This window comes from Pteronotus mesoamericanus, unplaced genomic scaffold (assembly GCF_021234165.1).
Source record: "Pteronotus mesoamericanus isolate MK-2021 breed Mesoamerican mustached bat unplaced genomic scaffold, CSHL_Meso_final scaffold_232, whole genome shotgun sequence".
NCBI lineage: Eukaryota > Metazoa > Chordata > Mammalia > Chiroptera > Mormoopidae > Pteronotus > Pteronotus mesoamericanus.
Window position 1 is genome coordinate 9,661,719 of NW_026555311.1, and position 9,694 is coordinate 9,671,412.

A 9,694-nucleotide genomic window follows, 5' to 3' on the forward strand; every position below is an offset into this window, starting at 1 on the left:
GCTTTGACTGGGAATTGAATTGGCAATCTTTTGGTTCGAAAACCAGTGCTCAATCCACTGAGCCACACCAGCCATGGTGAATAGTTTTTTTTTGGAACTGCATCAATGGGTTTATTTTTATTTTTTGTATTTTTTTATTGTTGTTCAAGTGCAGTTGTCTCCATTTCCCCCCACCACTCTCCCCTGTCCCTGCCACCCCCACCTCCCACCCTCAATCCCTCCCCACTTTGTCTTTGTCCATGAATCCTTTATACATGTTCCTTGATGACCCTTCCCCTTCTTTTCCTGTTATTGCCCTCTCCCCACCCCTCTGCTTACTGTCAGCTTGTTCTTTATTTCAATATCTCTAGTTATATTTTGCTTGCTTGTTTGTTTGTTTTGTTGATTAGGTTCCACTTATAGGTGAGATCATATGGTATTTGTCTTTCACCCCTTGGCTTATTTTGCTTAGCATAATGCTTTCCAGTTCCATCCATGCTGTCACAAAGGGTAGTAGCTCTTTCTTTCTGCTGCATAGTATTCTGTTATGTAAATGTACCACAGTTTGGTCATTTACTGATGGATAGTTAGGTTGCTTTCAGCACTGGGCCATTATACATTGTGCTGCTATGAACATTGGGATGCATAGGTTCTTTTGACTTAGGGTTTTGGGATTCTTAGGGTATAATCCCAGTAATGGAATTGCTGGATCAAAAGGCTGTTCTATTTTTTAGCTTTTTGAGGAAATTCCAAACCTTTTTTCCACAGTGGCTGTAGCAATCTGCATTCCCACCAACAGTGTACTAGGGCTCCCTTTTCTCTGCAACCTCACCACTACTTGTTGTTTATTGATTTATTTATGATGGTCATTCTGACTTGTGTGAAGTGGTGTCTCATTGTGGTTTTAATTTGCATCTCTCTGATGGCTAGTGATGCTGGGCATCCTTTCATATGTCTCTGGGCCCTGCGTATGTCCTCCTTGGAGAAGTGTCTGTTCAGATCACTTGACCATTTTTTAATTGAATTGTCTTTCTGAAGTGGAGTTATATGAGTTCTTTATAAATTTTGATATCAAACCACTCTCCGAGGTAAATTTTCCCATATGGTTGGTTCCCTTTCATTTTGCTGATGTTTTCTTTAGCCATGCAGAAGCTTCCTATTTTGATGAAATCCCCTTTGTTTATTCTTTCCTTTATGTCCCTTGCTCTAAGGGACATATTGGTGAAAATATTGCTGCGTGGTATATCTGAGAGTTTCTTGCATATCTTCTTCTTTAGAACTTTATGGTATCACAACTTATATTTAAGTCTTTTATCCATCTTGAGTTTGCTTTTCTGTATGGTGTAAGTTGATGGTCGAGTTTCATTTTTTTACATATAGCTGTCCAGATCTCCCAAAGCCATTTGTTGAAGAGGCTATTTTGACTCCATTTTATGCTTCTGCCCCCTTTGGCAAATATTAATTAACCATAGAGACATGGATTTATTTCTGGGCTCTCTATTCTGTTCTATTGGTCTATGCATCTGCTCTTATGCCAGTACCAGACTATTTTAATTACAGTGACCTTGTAATATAGTTTGATGTCAGGTATTGTGATCCCTCCTACTTTGTTCTTCTTTCCCAGAATTGATATGGCTATTCAGGGTTGTTTATGCTTCCATATAAATTTTTAAAATGTTTGTTTTATATCTTTGAAATATGTCATTGGCATTTTAACAGGGATTGTGTTGAATCTATAAATTGTTTTGGGTAGTATGAACATTTTGATGATGTTAATTCTTCAAATCCATGAACACACCATATGCTTCCATTTATTTGTGTCTACCTTAATTTCTTTCTTCAGTGTTGTGTATTTTTCTGAGTACAGGTCTTTTACTTCCTCGATTAGGTTTATTCTTAGCTACTTTATTTATCTTGTTGCTATAACAAATGGGATTCCCCGCCCCCCCCCCGATTTCTGTTTTTGATATTTCATTTTTGGTGTATAAAAAAGCCATTGATTTCTTAATATTAGCTTTGTATCCCACTGCTTTGCCAAATTCACTTATTAGGTCAAATAGTTTTCTGGTAAAGTCTACCAGAAACTGTCAGTAAACAATGACAGTTTTATTTCCTCCTTTCTAATTTGGATGCCTTTTATTTCTTGTTCTTGTGTGATTGCTATGGCTAGAACTTATAACACTATGTTGAATAAAATTGGTGAAAGTGGACATCCTTGTCTGGTTCCTAATATTAGTGGGAAAGATTTTAGTTCTTCCCATTGAGTATGATGTTGGCTGTAGGTTTTTCATATATGGCCTTTATTATGGTGAGGAATATTCCTTCTACTCCCACTTTGCTGAGTGTTTTTACCATAAATGGGTGCTGTACTTTATCAAATCCTTTTCCACATCTCTTGATATGATCATGTGATTTTTTGTCTTTCCTTTTGTTTATGTAATGTATTGCATTTATTGCTTGGTGAATATTGTACCATCTGTGCATCCCTGGAATGAATCCCACTTGATCATGGTGGATGATGTTTTTAATCTATTGCTGGATGCAGTTTGCCAATATTTTGTTGAGAATTTTAACATCTATGTTCATCAGCAATATTGGCCTGTAGTTTTCTTTCTTTGTTATGTATTTATCTGGTTTGGGGATTAGCATGATGCTGGCCTCATAAGAATAATTGATCAGGGTTGGGTAGAATAAGAGAAAAATTTGCTCTTTTAACTTTAAGTTCCCACTTGCTATCCTGTGTTCGTTATGGAGAGGGAACATAGTATTGAAATAGGAGGCAATGGGTGAAGAACAGAAGTAAAGCCCATTCCACTTTTTCTATCACCAATCCTCATGCCATCTTTGACACTTTTACTGAAATAGTCCCACTATAAACTGTGTGTTAAAGAGAAAAAAAGATGAGAAAAAGGAATAGTGTGGAAAATATGAGGTAAAATGGCAATCAGCTTTTCTCTTCCACCTCTACCAGCCAAATTCCCCTAATTACCACACTTATACCTTGTATAAATAAATGTTTCTATTGAAATAAGATATTCATAAAAAGTGCACAAATTATAAATGTACACTTTGATGAATTTTCACAAAATTAACACTCATTTGTAGTCCCCACCCACACCAACAAAGAGAACATTATCAACACATTGTGGTTTCAAATTGCATTTTCCTGATGACTAATGAGGTAGAGCACCCTCTCATGTATTTAAGAGTCATTTCAGTTTCTCATTTAGTGAGATGACTCTACAAGTCTTGCTTATGTTCCATTGTGTTGACTGTATTTTCCTTATTAATTTGTAATGTTTATAAAAATATTCTGATACAATCTTTTATCAGTTGTACATATTCCAAATATTTTCTCTCCATTACTTGCTTGCCTTTGAATGAGTAGTGTCCTTGATGAACATTTTTTAAATTTTATTGTTTTATTTTTTATGTCATATTTGAAATTTTTGAAATTCATAAAATTTTAATGTAATTTATCAATCATTTTCCTAATGGTCAGTGCTTTTGTGTTCTGTTGAAGAAATCCAACTGCTAATAAATTATGAAGATATTATCTTATGTTTATCTTCTACAAGCTATCTTTTCTTTCATATGAATTTAGATCTATAATACACCTGGAAGTGATTTTTGTGTGTGGTGTGAATTATGTGTCAAGAACCACTATTTTTTATTAGAATATGCATTTAACCCAAAGTTACTTATTGAATAGTCCATCCTTTCTCCAAAGCACTGTGTTATATTTGCCCTAAGTCAAATGTTGGTATAGGTGAGAATCTATTTCTGTATTTTCTCTTTTGCTCCAGTGGTTTAACTTGCTATTTAAATTGTAATACCTCACTTCTTTCATTAACACAGCACTGTAAATCAAATTTTGTTCTTCTTCAAAATTGTTTGACATTTTTTTGTGTCTTTACTTTCCCATTAGTATTAACCCAATTGTCCACTTTTACAAAAACATAGTGCTTACTGGAGTTTGTGCAAAAGTTCCATTTAATAGATAAATAATTTTCAGAAAATTGAAGTCTATAAATACTGAACCCTCCAATATAAATATTTGGCAGAACCTCTTAGTTTTGTTGGTTGTTTTAGTACTTCTCAGAATATTTTATTGATGTATATGCTAAGAACATTGTCTTATTTTGTCATATTTGCTAGGAATTTGATTTTTGATGCTATTTTAAATATCAGGTTTTAGTTTTATTTTCTAACTAGTGGCACATATTAATATCTTTGATTTTTATATTGTCCCTTTGTGCAAAGACATAGCTAAAATCTCATTAATTTTAATAATTTAGCTGTATATACTTTTGGATTTGTAATGTATTATCATATAAACTGTGAATGCATTTTATTTCTTCATTCTCACTCTTAAAAAGTTTCTTTCCTTCCTTCTTCTTTTCTTTCTTTTTTCTTTTGTTTTGTTTTTGTCTTTATTGTACTAGTAGGGTCCTTTAATATCATGATGAATAAAAGTGGTAATAGAGTGCATCTTATTTTGTCCCCAGTCTCAGGGGTAAAGCTTTTATTATATAGCATCAATATGATGTTTGCTGTAGATATTATTTTATTAATACCCTGTATCGTATACATTTTCTTTCACTTATAGTTTGCTAAGATATTTTAATCATGGTTCTTACTTATTTCACATTTTTTTTTGCATCTATTACAACAATCATATTAATTTTCCTCTTTGTTTAGTTAATGTATTGAATTACTTTAATTTCAGGATATTAAAACAACCTTGCTTTTTGGAATGAATCCAACATTGTTGTGATATAATATTCTTTTTGTACATATTTGAATTGGATTTGCTCATATTTTTTTCAGGTTTTGCGTTATGTTTATAAAAGATATTGGCTTGCAAACTCCCATTCTTATAATGGTATCAAGATTTCACTGGTCTTAAGAAATCATTGGGAAACTGCTATTTATGCTTTCTTTTCAATTATTTCTCTGGACTACTTTGTGTGGATAGATGGTTGTTATTTTATTAAAATGCTTTGGAAGAATCACTATAAAGTTGTTTGTTTTTTTATATATCTTTGATATTGTTGGGAGATTTTAGTTCCAATTTTAATTTGTTGAACACATATGGGGTATTCAGATTTTCTAATTCTTATTTCATCTGTTTTAATAGAGTTTTTAATTTTTTTCTGAATTAAAAAATGTATTTACATGAAGTTGTTTAAAGTGTCCTCTTCCATAACAAAGTGTGTAAAAGAAATCTACCTTTTTATTCCTGATATTATTGATTAGTATGTCTTGCATATATGTAATTTCCAATGCCTATTGTTGGTATATAGTAAAGTGATTTTTCTATAGTGATGTGTATTCTGTGACCTTTCTATACTCATTCTTCCAGGTATTTTTTGTTGATTTTTTAAGATTTTCTAAATAGACAACTATGCCATTTACTTTTTAAATAGACAATTTTATTTCTTTCTTTACAATCTGAATACCTTTATTTCATTTTCTTAAATATTGCTGTAGCTTGGAATTCCTCTATGATGTGTGATATGAAAGATGTCTTTCTCACATAGACATCTTTCCCAATTGTTCCTAATCTCAGAAGAAGGCATCCAGTTTCTCACCATTAAGTATGATGCTAAATTTTCAGTAAACTTTTTTTATAAAACTGAGAAAGTTCTCTATTTCCAGTTTGCTAAAGGTTTTTATCATGATTGAGCGTTAGATTTTGTCAAATGATTTTCTGAGACAGTTGATATAATCATGTCATTTTTCTTCTTAAGCTTGTTGATATAGTGGATTGTACTGATTGATTTTTACATATAGAACCACCTTTATATGCCTAAAATAAATCCCATTTGGTCATGGCATATAATTCTTTTTATTCATTGTTGGATATGATTTTCTAACATTTTGTTGCAGATCTTTGCATTTATGTTCATGATAGATATTAAATTGTAGTTTTCTTACCTTTTAATGTCTTTATCTGGTTTTAGCATTAAGGTAATGGTGGCCTCATAGAATAATTTAGGAAACATTTGCTAACCTTCTATTTTTCTATTTTGATGCTCTATTATTAGGTGCATACACGGAAAGGATTGCTATGTCTTATTGGAGATTGATCTTTTATTATTATGTGCACTACTCTTTATCCATGATAATTTTACTGTTCCTGAGATTTACTTTGCCTGAAATTAATACAGATACTTCAGATTTGTTTTGATTAATATTAGCATGGTATATCATTTTTCATTCATTTACTTTTAACTTACATGAGTACTTATATTCAAAGTATGTTTCTTATAACAACATGTAGATGAATTTTGTTCTTTTAATAAATATATTCTGAAAATTTTTATCTTTTAATTGATGTTCTTAGACCAATTTATATCTAAAGTAATATTGATATAGATAAAGACATATTTGCAGTGATTGTAACTATTTTCTATTTGTTGTATTCATTCTTTTTCTTCTCTCCCTCACTTTTTCTGCCTTTTAAAAATTTTACTTAAGCATTTTATATGATTCCATTTCTCTCCTCTAATAGCATATCTACTATACCTTTCAGAATATTAGATGGTTGCCATAAAGTTTACAACCAACTGCAATTGGTTTTCAACCAATCTAACTTTACCTCCAAATAACACTGTGTAGTACAAGTAACTTATAAAAGAGTATTTCTTATTGCTCCCTCCAACTTCTTGTGACATTGTTCTTATTTATTTATTTTTATTCACTTTAATAACATTGTCAGTATTTTCACTTTAATGGTATTTTTTTTGTAGATCAGTTAAGAATAAGAAAAATAAAAAATTATTTTACCTTTATTTATCTTTTTCTGACATTTGTTTTCTCTTTATGTAGAGTTGAGATTCTTGCTTATATTTTTCTTCTCCTAAAGTACATCTTGTAACATACCTTCCAGTACATGTCAGTTATCTTAGTTTCCTACACAGTGTGAAGAAAGCATTATTTTTTTGCTAGAGGCGAATTTCCTCAGTTTTTGTTTGTCTGAGGAAGTAGTTATATCTCCTTCACTTTTGGACAATAATTTTACTGAACATAGAATTTAAAGTTGGTTATCTTTTTCTTTCAATACTTTAAATTTTAAAATCTTACTCCACTCTCTTCTTGCTTGTATAATTTCTAAAGAGACATAATTATTTTTTTAAAAATCCTCATCTGAAAATGTGTTTATTGATTTTAGAGAGAGAGGAAAGGAGACGGAGAAAGAGAGAGAGAAACATTGATGTGAGGAAGAAACATTGATCAGTTGCCCCCTGTACATGCCCCAACTGAGACCAGGTATCATTCAAACCTACAAGCTAGGTATGTGTTCTGATCATGAATTGAATTCACAACATTTTGGAGTATAGGTATGATGCTCCAACCAGCTAAGCCAACCAGCTAAGCCACCCAGCCAGGGCAATAATTCTTAAATTCTTTGTTCTTTTGTAATAAAGTTTTTCTCCCTTCTGACTTCTTTCAATATTTTCTCATTTTTTAAATTGATATGTTTCCCAGAAATATTTATTTGCTTACAATTCTTATTTAAATACCCCAGACATCCTGAATATTTGTGTTTATATACATTACATCATATTCAATATGAGGTAAGCCCTAGTTTTATATCCATCTTATAGACATTCAAAGAGTCATGTAGAGTTAGTAAATGATTTGGTAGTCTTACATCAGATCCAGTGCTCTAAATTACTGTTCTATTGGATCCCAGCAACAGCATCACATTTCTACTACATTAGTCTAGTAACAATAAATGCTAAATGACAGTCTCATCATATCAAGCTGGCTTCTTTCATTATACTGGCTTCCTCTGGGTTCCACATTTGAGAAGGAACTCTGGATCATCCTTGAAGCAAATAAGAAATTAGTTTTGAGCAGTGCATAGTTACCTTCAATATTATCTTAATATTGTATAGGTTACATATCTAAAAAAAAATGTACAGTTTCTTCTTATCCACTGTAACAAAATTCTAACTGAAACTAGTACTCTGTTAATAGATAGAGTGTTTATCCAATATACTAAGACAGAACATTTTCCATTTAAATTATATCCAGGTATAATTTAATCAATGAAAAACAAAAGCATGAAAGAACTTACACAATAGAAATACTACTTGTAAAAGATTTCTGGCTAAGTTGGAGGCATAGGTAGATACACTTTGCCTTCTCGCACAACCAAAAGAATGACAACAACCAACTTAAAAACAAAAAATAACTGGAACTACCAGCAAATCAAACCATATAGAAGTCCGACAACAAAGGGGTTAAAGAAGAAATATTCACCCAGACCAGTAGGAGGGGTGGAAACGGGCAGCCAGGGCAGAGAGGATATTGCAAGGTGGCAGCTGGTGGACCAGGCAGTCCCTTATTTGCGTGCAGATAAACTGGGAGAAACAGCTGGGGAGTGATACAGACCATGCAATGCAGGGATTCAGTAAAAGAAATAAAACCTCGAAACCTCTGGCTGTAAAAGCCTGTGGAGACTGCATAGCAGGAGAAACTCCCTGCCTCACAGGATAGTTCATTGAAGAGACTCACAGGGTTCTAGAATGTGCACAAACCCACATACCTAGGAATCAGCACCAGAAGGGCCCAATTTGCTAGTGGGTAGTGGGGAAGTGACTGAAAACTGGCCCAGAACAAAGCAAGGGGCATTGTTCCTTCTTGGACCCCCCCCCGCACAGATAGAGTCACAACACAGCAACATGGGGTGCCCTGCCTAGTGAATAACTAAGGTTCTGCCCCTTCCAACATAACAGGTGCTCTGAGACAAAGAAACATGGCTCAAATAGAAGAACAGATCAAAGCTCCAAAAAATAGAACTAAACAATGAACAGATAGCCAACCTATCAAATGCACAGCTCAATATACTGGTAATCTGGATGCTCGCAGAAATCGTTGAGTATGGTCACAAAATGGAGGAAAAAGTGTAAGCTATGCAAAGTGAGATAAATAAAAATACACAGGAAACCAACAGTAAAGGGAAGGAAACCAGGACTCAAATCATCGATTTAGAGCAGAAGGAAAAGATAAACATCCAACCAGAACAGAATGAAGAAACAAGGATTCAAAAAAATAATGAGAACAGGCTTGGAAACCTCTGGAACAACTTTAAACATCCCAACATCCAAATCATAGGGGTGCCAGAAGGAGAAGAGGAAGACCAAGAAATTGAAAACTTACTTGAAAAAATAATGAAGGAGAACTTCCCCAAGCTGGCAAAGGAAATAGACTTCCAGGAGATCCAGGAAGCACAGAGTCCCAAAGAAGTTGGACCCAAGGAAGGACAAACCAAGGCACATCATAATTAAGTTACCCAAGATTAAAAATAAGGAAAGAATCTTAAAAGCAGCAAGAGAAAAGAAGACAGTTACCTACAAAAGAGTTCCCATTAGACTGTCAGTTGATTTCTCAAGAAAAACCTTGCAGGCAAGGAGGGGCTGGCAAGAAGTATTCAAAGTCATGAAAGGCAATGACCTACACCCAAGATTACTCCATCCAGCAAAACTATCATTTAGAATGGAAGGGCAGATAAAATGCTTCCTAGAGAAGGTCAAGTTGAAGGAGTTCATCATTACCAAGCCCTTATTATATGAAATGTTAAAGGGACTTACCTAAGAAAAAGAAGATCAAAAACAATGAAGAGTAAAATGACAACAAAGTCACAACTATCAATAACTGAACCCAAAAAAAGCAAAAACAAAACAAACAACAAACAACTAGA